This window comes from Apium graveolens, chromosome 5 (assembly GCF_009905375.1).
Source record: "Apium graveolens cultivar Ventura chromosome 5, ASM990537v1, whole genome shotgun sequence".
In the NCBI taxonomy this organism is placed as follows: Eukaryota; Viridiplantae; Streptophyta; class Magnoliopsida; order Apiales; family Apiaceae; genus Apium; species Apium graveolens.
Genome location: NC_133651.1, coordinates 311650223 through 311668944, shown reverse-complemented (window position 1 = coordinate 311668944; position 18722 = coordinate 311650223). Strand labels below are relative to the sequence as shown.

At 34.7% G+C, this 18722-nt stretch overlaps 1 long non-coding RNA gene and 1 pseudogene across 2 annotated transcripts; both read right to left on the bottom strand.

Annotated features, from left to right (window-relative positions):
• Positions 1 to 866: 866 nt before the first annotated feature.
• On the bottom strand, positions 867 to 10572 carry LOC141661254 (zinc protease PQQL-like; annotated as a pseudogene).
• Positions 10573 to 15974: 5402 nt separating this feature from the next.
• Positions 15975 to 18456, bottom strand: LOC141659410 (uncharacterized). Of its 2 annotated transcripts, XR_012549766.1 has the most exons (4): positions 18165 to 18456; positions 17698 to 17753; positions 16933 to 16998; positions 15975 to 16627 (listed from the first exon to the last, which is right to left on the bottom strand). It is a non-coding gene; the product is annotated as an uncharacterized LOC141659410 (long non-coding RNA). The 2 variants fall into 2 exon arrangements; XR_012549765.1 differs by lacking the exon at positions 17698 to 17753 and having other exon boundaries at positions 18165 to 18452.
• Positions 18457 to 18722: the final 266 nt, after the last annotated feature.

Here is an 18722-nt window from a genome sequence, read left to right as displayed (position 1 = left end):
TGAATTATAAGATGCATCAAACTCTAAGATAGAGAACAATATATCCATGACGCTGATCTTTTGTGCGGTCTTTAGCATGGCCCAGTATTTCTTCTGCAAATTTAAGAGCTGATTTAAAAAACTGTACTCTCAGTTTTTCTTTCAATGCTATACTTTCCCCAAGATGAAACTATTAAAACTAGTGCTCTCTCATTGTTCTAGCTTATTAGAGTATAAATATGTAGATAATAGTAAGTACCTGTAGTTACAGACTCTTCATTTTGTATATTGACCTCCATGGAATCCACAACATCAGAGAGCTAAGAAATAAGATGGTATTAGAAAGTACACAAGAAGCTTTGATGCAGGACAAAAAACAAAGGCAATAAAATAAGAAGGATAGCTAGTAAAACTGTTGTGCAACTAATTCTAGAAATATTGTTTGGGTGAATTCATATCAGAGAAAATTTAGACCATACCACCTATTACTCAGCTACAACGAAAAGAACATATATGATCCGACCAAACACAATAAAAATCAAAGTTAAGAATTTACCTTTCTCACAGAGAGAAGCAACTATTAAGCACTGCATATTTATTGAACTCCGCTCATTTACGTCCCGTCCATTTTTTATAATTTGGAGAGAGTAGATATATGACATCAAATTGAAAGGATAATATAGAAGAGTTGGGCAACAATTTAATTATTTAAAGTTTGCAACCGGTAAAATATTATTACATCAGTAGTGCGGTGCATAGGACTACTTCATGAGCTGATATATTTATCCAAGTCGAATTGGCCAAAACGTGTAGAATTAGTTTTTCACACTAAACTAGAGTGAAATTATAGGGAATAATTGTGGATATATAGAAGAAAACACTAAACATCAATATGTACTCATGGGGAATATAGTTTTGTGCAACTGCGCTTCATACTCGACAATAATGGCAAGTTCATCATGAAGAAAATGCTGGAAAAGAAAAGGTTGAGTAGGAAGGTCAAACTTGACAACAACAAAGAAAACATTAGACAAAGGCAGAGAAGTAATATACTTGCAAATACTCATCTCGCAAGCTGGTTGACTGCATCTGATCCCGCTCCAAATAGGCAGATTCGATTTCTGACAATAAGAACGCCCGAGCAATAGCTATTTCACGCTCAGAAAACCATGTAGCCGAACCCTTGTAACCTAAAATGTAAGAAATCAGTAGAAGAAATATAAGAAAGACTTAACAATTTTATAAAAATGCACACCTCAGTAAGCATTGATTCCAAGGCCTCTATAGTTCCTTTCTCTTTGCAAGACGAAGTCATTATATAGGCCTTACTTGGTCGAACAAGGACATCAGCGGAAGCCGAGCATGAAAAATATGGTAGATCCTTCTTGCGAGATATCTTAAAGAATCTTTGGTTCAAAGCATGAAAGAACATGCACTCTACAAGTAATTCCCTCTAATCCCTTCAAGTCCTCAGCTCTACCACATGCATCTTACAGCTTACCATCACTGCAGACTATTCAAGGCTAATTAAAGATAGGACTGTCTGACTTATTGCATGGAAATGATCATCCAACATGAAAATACATGGTTAAAAAGAAGTGTAGTTAAAAAAGATGCACAACAAACTAACCCCGGCAGCTTCAGATTCTAACAAACGTAAATGTCATGGCTCTTCGTGTGATGGAACCAGAAAGTGTGGTATAGGAGTAGGATTAGATGCTGAAATTTTATTCCCGAAATACATCTTTATAAGCTCAACAACAATCTGTTATATCGATTATGATGAGCGAGAGAATAGAGAATTAGATAATTAAAAAATAAAACTCAGCATTATTAGTCGCCGTATTTCAAAACAATATACTGTATTATTAAGCTAGCTGACATGATTGGATTTGACACAATTCATTCCAAATACACACACAAATTCTTTCCAGGTTTAATTTGACCAACTGGAGATTTTTTTCACTCTGGTGAGAACATATATATTAAATACACGTCTGTTATGAAATATCAAAGTATGCGATAAATAGCCAGATTTGAAATCTAGACCCGTGTATCAGCGAAATCTCTAATTGCTACAACAACCATATTTTTCAGATGATACCATTTCCTGTAGAACTGTTTCACAGTCCCAGGAGACACAGTTCGGATCACCTTTTCCAGTCCAATGGGTAAACGCTCGGTATATTGCAACCATTGATGAGAATATATGATGTATTCGTATAGATATAGATGTACTGTTCCCAAAATCATGCTCACAATAAATTACAACTGTACCCTATTTCAAACAGGAAACACCAAACTCATATTAAAAGTACTACGATAAAAAGAATTGATCACCTTACTTTCAATTCTTAGGCTAATAGTGAGCATGCCAATGCAAAAGCACAGATAAGGTTCGTTCACAAATAAAAAGGAGCACAGAACGAACTTGTACAATACAATGAGGATCACATACATATAAGCTTAAACCGACATACTAAAAAATCAGGATTACTGAGCATGTCGATCAGGATCTGTTTTTTAATTAAGCTAAGAGAATGTTCGACAAGTGCTAGATAATAGCTAAAAATATTTGGAATTACAAGTGCCAACAACTAGACCTTTGAACCTTCCATCATGAGCGCCCAATGTGCCTCCTGCATCCTTCCATTAGCATTTCTAGTACCTCTATACTCTTCCAGAACTGCTCCTCTTTCTTTCTCCAAATCATCTGATGATATCCAAATCTGTACTAGGCATAAGGTTGAACCTATAAAGATATATGATAAAATCTCAAATTATATAAAAAACCAAAACGTCACTATTACCTCTGAACTGAATTCAGCCAGTATAGATATAGTCTGAGGTAAAACTTCAGGCTTGTCAACCGGAACAAACAGTTCATAAACAGTTTCATCAGAAGATGTCACTGCATTTTGACAAGCCCCAAATTATGCATCATCACTTTCAAGAAACTTTATAATATCATGATTCGTGTACTTGTTAGTCGCACTGAAAGCAAGATGCTCAACAATGTGCGCAACTCCGCGCTCTTCCTCCTCTTCCAACACCGAGCTGCCATATAAACTTGTCCAATTATAAAAACAACCCAAATAAACTGTGTATGCAGGAACTATAACAAACAAGTAAACACTTTTCACTGCAACTCCCTTGATTATACCCAAGATTTCATCTACAATCAAAGCACCTTAAATATAAACCAAAGATTACCTTAAATAATAGTTGTATCATATAGAAAAACAAAATTAAAAAATTAATAAATGAAAGATAAATCCATGTAAACGAAAATAACATGCTAATTATTACCCAAACCATATTCCTTATAACCAACAAAGAGTATTAAAATTAAAAACCCCAATTTAAAAAATTAGGGTTTCGACTTTAAAAATCCCCAATTTAAGAAATTAGGGTTTTGATTTTAAAAAACTTAACTGTTAAAGCAGAGAAGACCATAACAGTATTAATGTAAAGGAGACACCAAGAGATTGTTAGCAGACCGGTGAAGGTGATTGTGATGGTGAACCCATCGGACCTGGTGGAGATGGTGGTTACTAAAACAGAAGAGCTGGTGACGGTGGCCATTAGAGTAGCGAAGGTTGTAGTGGTGAGAGACGAGTGAGAAAGAGAGAGAGAGAGAGAGAGAGAGAGAGAGAGAGAGAGAGAGAGAGAGAGAGAGAGAGAGATAGAGAGAGATAGAGAGAGAGAGAGAGAGATTCAGTGGGGGTTGAGAGACGAGAGAGAGATTTGTGAGAGATTTACTTTTTTTTTTGTTTTTAGTTTCTCTGGATATGGGGAATAATTGGCAATCAAATGAGGGAAAGTTTTGTAAAATTTCACTAAGGGGGGAAACAAATTGAAGTGGCTCGCGCTGATTTATTTTAGAGAACTTTAGACATCGGTTGTTAAATAATCGATGTCTTCAAATAATAAAGACATTAGAAAAATACGGGGTGATGTTATTACCTCTTTTAACATCAGTGGCATCCGCAACCGATGTCTAATGTGTGATGTCTATTCAACTTTTTCTTGTAGTGAGAGGAGGCTATCGGTTCCTCGAAAGCATATGAGGAAAGGCTTCGAGGACAGGGAGACAGTAGTGGGAGTCCGTTGCTTTTCACTGAAGAGGATTGGTTGAAGAAGGAGAAGGAGGAGAGCAAGTTGTTGCTCACTAGAGATGAGTGGATCAGGCGATCAAATAGAGTTGGAACGGAACAAAGGTCTCGAAGACGAGGCACACGTGACAGGAGCCGCGTAAGGTGTTTCAATTGCAACATTCTCGGACATTTTGCTGCAGATTGCAGGAGACCGTGACGTGATAAAGAAAGTAAGGAGGATGCTAACACTGTTGAAATTCCAGATGAATTAGCATTGCTTTTAACAGAATATGAAGGAAAATGAGGGAATATAATGTTATTGAACAAAGAGAAGGTGACACTTAAACTAGTTCAAGATGGAGAAGGAAAAAGAATAGAATCAAACCTATTGTATTTGGATAACGGGGCCAGAAATCATATGACTGGGGAGCGAAAAAAATTCAGGGATTTGGATGAACCAATAATGGGGCAAGTGAAGTTTGGAGATGGATCACTTGTCCACATAAAAGGGTGAGGCTTTATAGGAATCAAGTATAAAATGGGAGAAGAGCGAGTCTTAAAAGAGGTATATTATCTTCCCTCACTCCGTAACAATATAATTACCATTGGCCAGTTGTCGAAAAAAGGCAATAAAATCGTAATTAGTGGTGACTATATGAGGGTACGTGATAACTGTGGAAATCTTCTTATGAAAGTCAAGAGGTCTATGAATAGGTTGTATAAAATTATTCTTGAAACCTGTGAACCACGGTGTCTGCTGTCTAAGACGGACGAAGATTCTTGGTTGTGGCATTCCCGATTGGGTCATGCCAACTTTAGGGAGATGATGCTAATGGATTCAAATAAAATGGTGCATGGTTTGCCAAAGTTGTCTCACCCGAAGGATGTATGCATGGATTGTATTATGACAAAGCAGATTAGGAAAAGCTTTCCATCTGAATCTGTTTTTGCTCCAAAGAAATCTCTAGAATTGGTTCATGGAGATTTATGTGGTCCTTTGTCACCACCCACGATAGCAGGTAACAAATACATATTCCTTTTGGTTGATGATTATAGCAGAGTCATGTGGGCATGTCTCTTGAAAAGAAAGGATGAAACACTTCAAGCATTTTAGAACTTCAGAGCTCAAATCAAGTATGGGCCAGAAAAATGAATCCGAACTTTTAGGACGGATCGTGGTGGCGAGTTTTGCTCAAAAAAATTCACAGACTTCTGCAATGAAGTTGGCATTAAGAGGTATATCACAGTGCCTTACTCGCCACAACAAAATGGTGTTGTGTAATAGAGAAATAGAACCATGATCGAGATGGCTCAAAGTATGTTGAAACAAATGCACCTGCCAAGTACTTTTTGGGGTGAAGCTGTCCGACATACGATTTACATATTAAATCATCTACCCATATGTGATGTTTTTGGAATGACTCCATTTGAAGCTTGCTCTGAGAAAAAACCAACTATTAGTCATATACGTGTCTTTGGCTGCCTAACATACATGAGATTGCCAAGTGGTTCCATAAAACAACTTGAAGATTGAAGCAAGAAAGTCATTCATCTTAGGAAGGAGCCTAGAAGAAAGGCTTATAGGCTATATGATCCCGTCAACAAATCAGTTCATATCAGTAGAGATGTTATTTTCGAAGAAAGAAAGTACTACAACTGGGATGAAAATGAGGAAGTTGCAAAAGAACAAATGAAGATTGATAGTGACACAAACTCTAATTTGATGAATACTGAGCCTATGCATACATCGAGTTCTTTCATTTCAGTTAAAGATTCTGAAACGAGTAGTGAGCCTTGAAACTACAGAAGTCTCAGTGACATCTATGATAATACTCAGGTGGTTGAACTCGAAGATGATGAGTTACTGCTTATGGGTGTTCATGAACCCATGAATTATGGACAAGGTGTGAAGGATTGTAACTGGAGGGATGCAATGCAAAGGGAAATTGATGCAGTTGAGAATAACAGAATCTGGAAGCTTACAGCACTGCCACCTGGGCACAAGGTGATCGGTTTGAAATGGATATATAAAATAAAGAGAGATGCAAACGGGGAAATTCAGAATTATAAGGCAAGAATCATTGCCAAATGGTACGGCCAAAAACAAGGTGTGGACTTCGAAGAAATCTTCGCACCTATCACGCGTTTTAAAACAATAAGGTTACTCCTTGCTCTCGCTACCAAACATAGCTGGGAAGTTCACCATCTTGATGTCAAAACGGTTTTTCTAAACGACGATATTCAGGAAGAAGTTTATGTGTCTGATCCTGATGGGTTTTTTCAGAAAGGAAAGCAAAACTTGGTGTACAGGCTTATAAAAGCTTTATATAGCTTAAGGCAGGCACCCCGAGCCTGGTACGAGAAGTTAAATAAATGCCTTAAAGAACTGGGATTGGAAAGATTTCCTCACGAGCATGCTGTCTATACCAACAAAGCTGAAGGAGAAATTCTTATTATTGGAGTTTACGTCGATGATTTACTCATAACAGGTACATATGTTACTGTTATCAAAAAGTTTAAGAAGCAAATGAATAGAAGATTTGAGATGAGTGATCTTGGAAAGCTCTCATACTACTTGGGAATGGAGGTAAAGCAGAGTGTTGGGTGCATTGAGAGTAGAAAAATGTCGTATGCTAAAAAATTACTGGAGAAAGCCGGACTAGGAGATTGCAATCCAGTCAAATATCCTATGAACCCCAAGGAAAGCATTGGCAAAGACAAGGGTGGTCAGCCTATAAAGACAACTCAATTCAAGAGCTTAGTTGAGGGGTTTAGATACCGGGTTCATACAAGACCAGATATCACGTTCTCTGTGGGAATAATAAGCAGGTTCATAGAAAAGCCTACATCAGTACATCTTAATGTATAAATGAATGGTGTTTATGACTTGTGTACTGTCTTGATAAAGATCAAGGACTTTGAGTTACAGGTTCAAGGTCATGCATTTCAAAGGGCTTGAGTCGATGTCTTAGACACAAGCAATCCAAAGCTAGTCCATTAGGCCCTACATATATACTCGAAGATAGATAGAGAATGTCAGTGAAAAAGACCTAGCTACCTAACCTCTTCTTTTATTCATTTTAGCCCATATACAAACATAAACATGACAATTCACATAATCTATTGTTTTCACCGAACAAAACCTAGATAACCTCTTTTTCTAGTTTTTTTCTCACATATAAAAACTTAAACATGAAGATTTACATAATCAAATTGATTTCAGATCAGATCAATTTTCGATTATCATATAATTATATCAAGTTCATATTATATTGAATTTGGTTATGTTCGCGTTTAATTGGGAAATAAAATTATCAGAAAAAATTCGAAATAAGTTAATTTTTATACAAAAACATCATCTTAAATACAAATGTTTATGATGAATAGATAATTTATTACCTTAAACATAGTTTTTTTTTTGCTAAATTATGTATATATCAACAAGAACAAGAAGAAAAAAAGGGATTAACCCTATGCTCTATGACATGCCATAAAGAGGGCGCTATCTATAACCAATCTCAGAAAGAGATTGAGGATAGAAAGCCAAACTACAAAGACCTTAAATATAGTTTAATTAATATGAAATATAAGTTATGAATTTTTGAAATTATAACAACTAAACTAAAATTCAATTTTATTCAATTTTTAAATTTCAGATATAGATACATATTCAATTTTGTACTTTGAGTCATATTCTGTTCAAATAATTTATTATTTAGTTTTGATCGATTTCTCATTACAACTAGATATAATATTATTTCAGATTATTTTCTGTTAAATTTTTGTTTTAGATATTTTTTAGATTGTGGATGAGATTGAATTTTGGACCAGTATCATATAATCTATATTATTTTGGATCAGTATCGTATAATCTATATTGAATATAAATTCAGATCTCAGTTTTATGAATTTCCATCTGTTTCTTCGAATCTGGATACAATTTGTTAGGTGTGGCCTCCGTTCAAGTTTTCGGGTCATGCCAGATTTCTTGTTTATGTTTTATCCTCGAAGTGAATTCGCACTTTCCTAGGGTGGGGCAAATTTCTCTTAAATAACAACAGTGTCCCTTATATGATCACGCTATCTTATATTTTAGAGACATATAAGTAACCTTTATTTCTTATTGGGGTATAATATTGCTTTTATTGATTCTACAATTTGTTTCCTTCATGATTAATTTCGTTATTTAATTTTAATTGCATATTCCTAACTTGTGATTTGAATTTAATTTATTTCCATGTAGTTATGTGTGACATTTTTTCAGTTTTATCAAGGTCTACCCTAGTATACTTGGATATAAGGGATATATATTTGAAGTACGGAGATGTTGTATATTGGCTCATTTTTTTAAAAAAATATGAAATGATATATATTTAGGGGTTACTTAGTGACACCCCTAATTAAAATCAGAACAAATAACTTACTAAAAATCACTAAAATTAAAATCAATCACCAAAAAATTAAACATACATAATGACCATCCACCACAACTACCAATACTATTAGTGATATCAACGTCGACCCCACCTACCCATCCGTCAGCATGCTACTGTCACCGCCCTTTTCACCATTATCAAACCACCATTATTGCCACCCACCCCCACAAAAATTATCAAATTTAACTAAACTATATGATATCACAAGTTGTTGATTCACTAAAATAAATGTCAATCACAATTTTTTTTATTCAAATTACAAAATTTTAAATGCAAATCACTAAATTTTGAATGCAAATCACCAAATTTTTGAAACAAAATCGATAATGGCATATTATATATGAATATAAGTAGTTCTGTTAAGAGGCTATTTTATCATACTATAATGATGAAACCCGAGCATTAAATAATAATAATGGTATATTGAAGCCATATATGGTGTATATATAAAATAATGATGACTTTTTCGGAACTCTTGAAAAATGACCATTGTGAATGACGTTCTGGGACAGTTTGTGGTGTTCAGCGATGAATGTGAAGAAAGAACATAAATAAGCTTACATATATATATGTATTATATATATGAAATAGTTTAAAATGGTTATGTAGTAGAATAACATTTATCCAAAATTATTCTACAATTGTTATATTTTTAAAATTATTCTTGTAGTGTAGTTAGGCTCCAAAAATTTAACGAACATTTTTGTTCGAGTTCGAGATCGAGCTCTTAACGAGCTGAGCCAGACCGAACTTTTAAGGAGTCGAGTTCAAACTGTTTACGATAAAATAATATAATTGTTGGAATGTTGTTTAATTGTAAATATTTTATTATAATCGTACATAGGGCACAAATACAATAATTTTAATTTTTTTATTTTTGAAGTATCTATTTGACTTTTTAATATTAGATAATGATATAATGTAAATAATTCATGATGTTGTAATTATTAAAAAAATGATACAACAATTGTACTATAGTTAATTTAAATAAATTTAAATAAATATTCCGAGGGATTATCATCTATCTTTAATAATATAGCTAGTTACTCATAATAAAACCTTACCTGGTCTTTATGCCTTGCACATCTGTACCAGAAATGGAGTACAACATCTTGTAGTTTCTCAGTTCAAAGACCTTGTAGATGCTGATCTCGATAATGGAAATAAAAAAAATCATATCAGAATTAAGGATCATTCTATGTGAAGAATTATAGTCTTAATTTTCCTTATTTAAGAATAAACAAAAATAAGTTGTATTTTTGCCTATGTTGGGCAAAAAACTGACTGCTTTAGCATTTACATTATCAATCTGGAGAGAACTGCACCATTTCAATAACTTTGATTCAAAAACAAGGAAGCCAGCATCTGGGTGACCATTTTGAATGTATGTGACACCATTTAATGGTATTGCATGAGTAAACAAATTACTGAGGAAGTAAAAAACTAAAAGTACATGGAAACTTATAAGAGTACAAGTAATATACACTAGAGGAAAACAGGACCAAACCGACCGACTTTAATGGATGATTTTAAGAAAAAATAGTCGATTAAAAACTTAAAACCGACGAAGTGTAGTGGTCGGTTTAAGACTGGTCTGTTATGATATATGGTCGTGTTTAACAATCATAACCGACCACCAAGCTGGTTGGTTATGTGTCTTTCCCTCAATCAATATGTGGGGTCACTTTGTACACGTGTCACCACTGTGCACAGGTGCGCCATGTCATACGCACTCAGTTCTTGTGGTCCTGCATTTCAAGGAGATGTAATTATCTGATTTGAAAGCTGAGGCAGTGATGACCCAATCATTGATTTTTTTGTAAAATATTCTCCCAATATATTTTTCTGAACTCAAATTCAGAATGCATATCCTTTGATTGGTTTCTCAAGCCATGCCATGCATAAAAAGTTTAAAATGAATAGGTCTTTTTTAACATGGATCTCATGATGATCATTTAAAAAAAAGATTACCTCGGCTAAATGCAACACAAACACCAGACATCAAAAGAGCAAGGACAACGCCATGAGCAGATACTATATCATTAACCTCTTTTTTCCATTCAGGAGACGGTAGCTCCGTTGCAGACAACCGTTGTGGATCATGGGTATCATACTCCTCCTAATTTAAAATTACATCAACAAATCATTAAGAATCAGTCAACTAACAAGGTCAGCTAACATTGGACATAAAGCCCATACCACCTGACACTCATATTTAAATACATATATATAAAATGTCACCATCATTAAGAATATATAGCTACAATAATATCATCTACAGTAGAGGCCAAACAAGTTCAACACATCATAAATAATAATTAAAAAAATCTACTTCATATTTCTTGTATGTGGCACCCTTTTAAGTCCAATCGTTGACCTGCACCCTATTCACATTTCGTAGATGGTCCCCAAATATATATTTAAAAAACTATCTATATATTATATAATAGGTATGATTAATATAGACTTTTATTACAAGTATTTGATTTTTCCATTTAGACGCTCCCAAAAGTGTGCCTAAAGTTGTTGCAAATTCACTTGCACTGGATGGACACCTTTTTCACTCAAATTAGGAAATCACCCAAGATAGTCAAGCCACATAGGAGTGATAGTCACTAATGGTGCTCTATCCGTAGATTCTAAGTCATAAATTCATATAATGCTTTCAACAGCTTGTAAACTTTTTGCTCAGACCCTTCCTTAATATTACCTAGGTTGTGAGACGTATACCTTCCCCTGGATAACTCCATTCAAAAAAGCAGATTTAAGGTCGAGATGATGGATTTCCCGATCGTTTTTTGCTGCCAATGCCAGAAGTAAGTGAATTGTTTCAAGTTTAGTTACCGGAGCAAAGACTTCTTCATAGTCAACTCCCTCTCATTGTACATAGCCTATAGCCACGATGCGGGCTTTGTGTTTAGTTATTTCTCCATTTTGATCCGTCTTCAAATTATACACTCACTTAAGACCTATGCATTTGTGTCCCTGAGGAAGATCCACCATCAGCCAGGTGTTGTTTTTTTCAATAAAGTCGATCTCAAGATCCATTGCTGCTTTCCAGGCAATGTCCTCTACTTCCTGTTCCCAACAAACGGGTTAATCTACACCCATCAGCAGGAGTTCTTCTTCAGTCAATTCTACTTCTGTTGTGTGTTCATAGATGTCATTGAGTGACCGAAAATGTTGAGGGTGGTCACTAGTATCCCTGGACACACTAGAATTATCTATGTCTTCACTTTATGAGGAAGAAATCCTAGATGTTGCGTCTGAAACCGGAGTCGTTGGTGCGCTTTGTTCTTCGCTTGACGACTCAGGCTCTGAAAGATCATCACCCACTGTAAAAAATGCACCTCTGTTTATATCAGATTCAGAAGTAGCTCCCCAGTCCCAAGCCTTATGTTCATCGAATACCATATCTCTGCTAACTTAAATGCTGTCAGTATTCGGATCATACAATCTGAATGCCTTCGTGCCTCGTTCTCTCTCAAAATGCACCAACTTTTGACTCCTGTCATCATGTTTTTTAATATGTACAGCCAGAATTTTCATGTAGGCTGTACAACCAAACACCTTGATACATTTTACATCTGGTTTCGTCCCAAACCAGGCTTCGTGAGGTGTGATGGTTGATATAGCTCTAGTTGGAAACTTATTCAAGACATAACTGGCATGAGTAACAGCCTCACCCCAGTATTGAGTCGGTACATGTCTCTCTTTAAGCATGCTTCTGGCCATGGAAACTACAGTACGATTGCGTCGCTCTACGACACCATTTTGCTGTGGTGTGTAGGGTCCGTATAATGTCGTAATATGCCATGTTCCTCACAAAAATTAATGAATTCCTTTGAGAAAAAGTCACCCCCATGATCAGTTCTCAAGACTTGTATACCCTGTGGTGCACCTTTCTCTACAAGCATTTTAAATTTCTTGAAATAATTCAAAGCCTCATTTTTAGTTCTTAGCAAGTATATCCACATCATACGACTATAATCATCACCTAAAAGCATAAAATACAGTTTTCCCCCCGGAGTGGAGGGAGATATTGGACCACAAAAATCCAAATGAATTAATTCCAAAGCGGATTTTACAGAGAAATTAGATTGAGTTGGAAACGGCTTACGTGTTTGTTTTGACATGAGGCATCCATCACAAATATCCTTCAGTTGAACAATATTTGGCATTCCATGAGCCATGTGATTTCTTGACATCATTTGCATTGCTTTGAAATTCACATGTCCGAGTCTTTTGTGCCATAGCGATGTCTCCTCTTCACTCTCCGTTAATAGACAATGATACTCAGCTTCCTGGATGTAAATCTTGTAAAGATGATTCACAGACCTTTGGACTTGTATAAGCATTCTTCCACAGCTATCATAGACTCAAAGATTTTCTCCATTCATAACCACACAATTTCTTTCTTCTGATAGTTGACCCAGACTTATGATGTTGCTCCGAAGTGTAGGTATATAGTAAACTCCGTGCAAAAGTCTCGTTTCCCCATTCTTACGCATGATCCTGATCGTGCCTTTTCCTTCAATCTTCACTAACGATCCATAACCAAACTTTACCTCTCCCTTCACTACTTGGTCAAGTTTTTCGAACTTCTCTCATCGCCCTGTCATGTGGTTGCTAGCCTCGTTGTCAAGGTACCACATGTTATCATCTCTTCTTTTAGTGTCATCTGCAGTTTTTCCTTCTGTAAAAGCAATCACATCATTCTTGTCATTCTCGCACGGAGCCATTAAGAGTGCGTGTTCTTCGTAATTTTTTAGTGCAAGGTTTTGCTGTCCTCTCTGCTGTTTATATTGCTTTGGCTTGCGGCACTCATTTGCAAAGTGACCTTTTGTTGCATAGTTATAACACTTTAATTGGCTCCTGTCACGAGTCATATGATTATCCCTTACATGATAATCAACCCCACTGCCTCCTTGGGTACCTTTCCCGGATCTTCTTAGCCATTCTTCGCGCGTGAGAATAAGTTTTCCATCGTTACTTTCTCCCTTAAGCCATTCATCCTCTGTCAACAAGAGTTGTTGTCCCTCACTATTTTCAGTTTGTACATGCAAACTTTCCTCATGAGCCTTGAGTGAGCCGACAACTTTCTTTACGGACATGGTTTCTAAGTTCCCAAATTGCTCAATTACCGACGTAATTTACAGGAATTTAGTTTGGACAGATCTTAGTAGCTTCTTAATGACATTATCCTCATCAATTGTTTCCCCTAACGCCCTGATATTTGTAACCAAGCCGTTAAGTCTCATATAGAAATCATCTAATTGCTCTATATCTCTCATCTTCAGTGACTCAAATTCAGATTTTAAGGTTTGAGCTTTAGCCTTTTTTACCTTATCTGCACCCTGACACAACATCTTAATCGCCCCCAAGCCTCCTTGGACATTTTTTTTCTGCTATCGTTAACAACATATCATCTGCGATACCCTGGTAGATAATGGCCAACGCTCTCTTGGCTGTCTTCTCCTCTGGTGGGGTTTTGGGATCCTTAGGTTCTACCGCCTCCAAAACCCCATGAGCCTGCATAAATACTTTCATCTTCATGGCCCAAATGGTATAGTTTGCCTTTGTTAACATTGGATAGCTTAGCCCAAACGACCCTTCCTTGTTCTTGCTTGCCTACATTTCTTGTTTAATCTTCATATGTACTTCACAGGTGATGCGCTCTTATACCAAATAAAAGATAAAAATAAGAGAATATGCAATGCAAAGCGTGTTTTTTGATTACTGATATGAAAAACCTTACAATTGATAACTATGATTATGAGAATAAACTTATACATATAGACTGCATAACTGATGAGCTATAAATCAGGATACTTGATCCTAATTTATCTCCCTCTTTTTTGATTCCTAAATTCACGCGATATCACCTAAGACCACATCTGCAGTGCAACGATCACTAGGCAGCGTTGCTTTATTTAACAATAAAACCAAACAACCCAAATAACTATGTTTAGATTAATAATAGGCCCAACATATTCCCACATTTTGGAAATATTGTAAGTTTTAGTCAATTACTATAAAATGGGAAAAAGAGTGTTAAATGTCAGCTATTTGTAGGTATATGATAGAGTAGGAAAGTTACTTATGAAGGTAAAAAAGACGATAAGCTAGTAGACCTTATAAAATTTTGCTGGAAACTTGCAAATATATGCGCTTACTTTTGAAACAGAAGAAAGTGGATTGGTTGTGGCACTCGAGACTAGGCCACCAAAATTTTAAATCCATGATGTTGATGTCAAGAATGAAATAAATTAGAGGTTGCATGATTTTTCTCAACTTAAAGATCTATCTATTAGATGTTTAATGTCCAAATTAGCACACAAATTAACTTTTCACACGGAGCAGGTGTTGGAATTAGTCCATAAAGATTTATACGGGCCAATTTCACCAACGACCATGGATGGTAAGAAATACATCTTACTCTTGATGATTTTAGTCGTGGTATATGGACTAATATGCTTGCCAGCAAAGATGAAACATTGGAGGCTTCCAAGAAATTCACGTTTCAGGTTGTAAAAGAAACAAACAAGAAAATAAAGGTCTTTAGGATAGACAGGGAAGGAGAATTCATGTTGAATCAATTTAAATTGCATTGCAAAGAAAATTGCATTGTCACCTCAAGGAAAATGATATCGAAGGCGGGACTCCACCTCAAGGGAGTTTTGTTGGGCAAGATATTCATACGAATGTTGTAACTTAAGATGCATATGATAGGGAAGATGATATACGATGAAAGAATGTTAAAGTTACTACTGTAAGTGGTGACACTAGCTTGGTCCTTCAAAATAAGACAATATCAGATGGCGATAACAACAATGCTTATTCAACTCAATCTAGTCTAGTAGCAATGAGACCGGAAGATTCAGATTGTTAAGTGATGTTTATTACAAATTAGATGTGGTGTAATTGAAAGAGGAACTTTAGATGATAGATGTCGAGGTACCAGATAATTATAGTACATCAACTACTAACGGAGCATGTGATGAGGTAATGAACAGTACTACAAATTTAAACTTGCATAGCGCTTATTTTTTAGCTTATATAGCGCTTTTAAACGCTATACAAGCCAGCGCTATGCAAGTGAAAGGCACTTGCATAACGCTTATTTTGGCGCTCTCTAATTAATTTACTTAAATATCGCTTCTAAAAATGCTACGTAAGTAAGCGATATCCAAGTGCGTCTACTTCTTTAATAGCCTATCTGCAAACGCTATTCAAGTCATTTCACTTGCAAAAAACATCACTTGCATATCTTTTTATAAACGCCATACAAGATTTCCATTTTTTTTAAAAATAATAAATTATTTCTTTTATCATTTTATAACCTAAAATATTTCTTAAATAATATAATTCAAGAATATAATAATAATTGGCTATGAAAATCCAATCCTAATAAAAACTAGAATACTATCATCTAAAATTACTTTCATATAATTAAAATAAATTCAAAGAATCAACTTCTTACATGAACCTTACATAACAATATTAGTACTTACAAATCAAAATTTTCTCATTAATTAGTTTCATACATTAAAAATCTAAAGCAAAGCAAGTACATTTACAATGAATATGAATATAGAAAAGAAGGAGGAGTAAGTTGACCCAATATATTATTCTCAAAGGACCTGCTTGTTTTCAAGTAGCTCAAATTGTAACTTCATCCACATATTTTTGTAACTTCTTTTTCTTCATCTTTTCCGCATTCTCCTCTACAGTCTGCACCTGCAACTTGAAATCAGCTAGGATAGTGACATTCCCATGATCACTAGTACAAGGTCATTAAATATAGGTGGCACCTCTGTAATCAAGGTTTCTATTAATTCATGTATTGCTGAGACCAAAACCTTATTTCTCTTAAAAGAAGTCTTTAAATTGCCCCCGCATATATGAGTGTGTATGTTTCATCCAAATTACCATAGTTTCTTGTAATTATAATAAATAGCTTCAAATAAATAATTTCAAAGAGTATTTGGAGATTAATGTACCTTATTACTAAGTTAATGTGTTGCCTTCCTGCTCATAGAGATCAATGTACCTTAGTACTAAGTTAAATGTGTTGCCTTCCTGCTGATACTTACACACAAGCACATCACCCACCTGCTAGGAAGCAAGGGATTCTTCGGTCACCCAACGAATCCCCGTATTTTCACGCACCCCCGTATTGGATACTCAGATTTTTGGGGATACTCCGATATTCAAAATTCTCAAAAATTCTCAACTAAAATACATAGTTTTTAATATTTATATTACATATATAAGTAATTTTAGTTTAAATTCACGTTTTATAGATGCTTATATGATGTATTTGATGCAATTTGCATAAAACTATTAGTTTTGTTAATAGATTTCATAATATATTTATAATAAATATATGTACAGTATCCCCATATTATTTTATTTACCGAATCAATGTATCCCCGCACTACGCACCCGCATCCCCGCACCCGTATCCTTGCTTCTTAGCCCACCTGTATTTTTATGATTTTAACCATCAAAATAAGATATTAAGTCATTAACAATATAACATAGCATAGCAATAAAAGACTACATTGACTACATAGGCAAAATAGCAAAAATTATTTTGGCACATAATGCAAACCATTACATAACAACATATTTAATATAGTGCAGACACAAGGTAGAAAATATACATTAGAATGATCTTTATTAGGCTGCCTTTAGGAATCATGTCTATATGAATTGCAGGTTTTAAATATATATTAAAAGATCATAAATAAATTGGTTGTCAAGAAGCAATGCAGATAAGTCATACATTAACAGGGATGAGTAGGTTTTTAAGACAGAATTCATGCATCATCCAACATGTTTTAAATCAATTAGAATTTGCTTTTCTAGTAAAGCAGAGCCTATTTTCCCTTCATGAACATAAAGCTCAGTTATATCACTGGTTGTTTGTGCACTTGTAATTCAACTCAGCACACATAAATCCTTTACAACATAATTTTTAGTACTCTATCAGGTACCAGAATTATTGCACCATAATTTTATGTCAGTGATCACTCAATTAATAATTACTAAACAGTATATAATAATCACACAAAAACAAAATCACTACGTAATACAAACCCTAAAACTGCATAATTAACACAAAAATCAAACAAACCATCTAATTAAAACACGTTTCAATTGATACAACTGTGTAATACCTGGATTGCAAAAAAATTGGTATAGGTTCTTGTGTTCCGGAAAGAACGTGCATAACCTAGAAAAATTTAACATTTATATACAAAATACTCCTAGAAAAGTTGTTAATGGCTTAGGTACAGTGAAAGCAACCCATCTGTTTACACAAATAAAGATAAGACTAAGAATACAAATACAAAATTTTCCACTATGGGTAAGCATACAAAATTACATATAATCAAAATCAATATATGCAATACTTTCAATTTTCAATTGTATATCCTGAAAATACACATTTTGTTGAAAATAAAAAGTGATGAAACAAATTAGAAATGTGTGAATTAGGTTAATTTGTCAAAGGGATCGAACCCAGTAAATGAACCTAATATAATTAAAAACCTAGAATTAGAAACCAAACAAGTTAAGAAGAACCCAATTCACAACCCTAAATTACTAAACCCAGTCAATACCTTGATACAGAGATACTTACAAATTAAATTGAAGCTTGTTCTTTTTTTTCTCCATTTGTAAACTTCACATAGCTTCTTTAATCGACACTCTCCAGATGACACTGCAATTACCCAGTCAAAACCAAGATCAGCACAATACAGAGATGAAATGTTCATGAAGAAAGAGAAATCATTAGGTAAATTTATCGATGCTGGGATAAATAATCCTTTGTGCCTTTCGAAGAACAGAGAGAAACGGTTCTTTTACTTGGTTAATTATTTAAAAGTAAAATAATAGAAATTTAGGATACATCTGCTAGCATAGCATTTGTAAAAACGCTTAACTACTTTTTAAATGGATTATTAAATAAAAATTAATTACTTAAATTATGGATTCTTACATAGCGCGTTTGTACGAACGTCACTCAACACAACTCTTTGGTAGCACTCCCCTCCAAACCGCTATGCAAGTAATTTAATTTACTTTTTTTCTTAATTTTTATTTCTATTTTAATAGCTTAAATAGCATTTTTTTGAAAAACGTTATGTAAGTAGCATTCTTGTATAGCACCTAGAAAAAAGCGCTATCAAAGTAGCGG